We start from the raw sequence: 1,863 nt of genomic DNA, 5'->3' as shown, positions 1-1,863 counted from the left end.
CAGGTATGTTCAATGTTCCTTTGCAATACAACATTCATGACATAATTCCTCATTGCATTGTTGGACATTAGTTAATGTTTATTAAGAAAAGAACAGACATAACATGACTATTTTGATAACACAGTACAACAGCAAACACCAATGACGAGAGACCAATACAACATTCATGACATAATTCCAAATATGAAGAAAAATTGGACTGTCTTGATTCAAGTTTTGGAATGTGAACACATACAAGTGAGTAGGGAAAAGAAAAAATTTAGAAGACTCATGTTTGTGGACACATAGGTGTACAATAAATCATTGCATATTTCACAAATTCTACATATATTCTAATCATGTTTTCAAAACAGGGGTCAAGGGTAGCAGCATTAATCTGGAGCAACGGCCTTGACTTTTTTTTAAATACTTTCGAACCGTACAAGCGCTATCAAATTTCAAATGCAAATTTGATATACACTCAACCACGTTTTCAACTCGATTCATATGAATATTCCTGGACACTTAGCAAACTGACACTTATTGAACCTTTTCCAGATGAAACCCTTCCAACACTCACATGCAAGTTCACCTTTACACCCTTTAGTGAGTTATACAAATATGCAGATGAGGAAAGAGATTTAAGTAGGTAAAAATTAGTTCTTCTATACTTATCACACATATTTATTACGTCAATTGCTAACTTTGATGCTCAAATTGCAGATCTAAGGGGTATTGTAATAAAATGTTTTCCAAGTCAGATTATAAAATAAGGGCCAGAGCCATCATCGAAAAGGGATGTAATCATTGTTAACGAAGAGTATGTGAAACAATTGACCAATAATATAAACGATGACGTTTTTATTTTATTAAATTAAAAAATTGTTCATCATATTATTTCCACCTTTTAATTATCAGGAAAAAACTTTTAATTTTGACATTATGGAATTCCATCGATGAAAATGAAGGTAATACCTTAGACCAAATAGTCGAAATCGGGCCTATGATATTCGCAATGAGAGTAAAGGTGACAACTTTCTACGGTAAGTTAATGTTGCTTAAACGGAATATATATATATATATATATATATATATATATATATATATATATATATATATATATATAATTTAAAGAAAAACATTATAATCACAGGACAATCACTCTCAACAAGTAGTGGCTCTGCAATTCTTATAAATCCACCTGTGACAGATGATCTACAGCTACAAAACTGGTATAATCCACAAACCCATTAACCACAATTATATTTAATTAATTCTATTTGTATTTGACAGGTATACAAATAGCAGAACATGAATTAAACAACTACTTCAAAAAGAGACATATAAGGATACTGATATTTTGTTGCCCCCTCCCGAAGAGAGAGACATACTTCCAATAGGAAAAGCAATTACAAGAATGAAAAATGTGAGTAATTACAACATTTTTTCATTAACTTTTACACATATTATATAATATACGTTATCTATATAATTTTATTTCCACAAAAACAGGGTAAACCAAAACATGGATAAAAGGAACTCTTAATTTGCCTCATCAAGATAGAAGTTTCACACAAACAGGATGTGCTAACTGTTTAAAACCAGTTGTGGCTGATGTAAAGTGGATCATCACATGCTCTGCTTGCAAAAAACAATCAAAAGTACGAAACATGTAAGTGTATTCCATCATTCAAGTTTTTAATTAAACCATATTTTTTATACTTCATTATGTTTGTATGTGAAGGTCAAGGGCAATAATTGAAATCGATGATGGAACTAGAACAATTGGTGCAAGCATTACAACCCCCGAAATTGAAAAGTTCATTCAATTGAGCCCCAATGAAATCAAAGATGCAGAAATTGAAAAGTTCATTCAATTGAGCC

Source organism: Lactuca virosa, chromosome 4 (assembly GCF_052849685.1).
Source record: "Lactuca virosa cultivar CGN04683 chromosome 4, Lactuca_virosa_CGN04683_v6, whole genome shotgun sequence".
In the NCBI taxonomy this organism is placed as follows: Eukaryota; Viridiplantae; Streptophyta; class Magnoliopsida; order Asterales; family Asteraceae; genus Lactuca; species Lactuca virosa.
Note: the sequence above shows the minus strand (reverse complement) of the source record.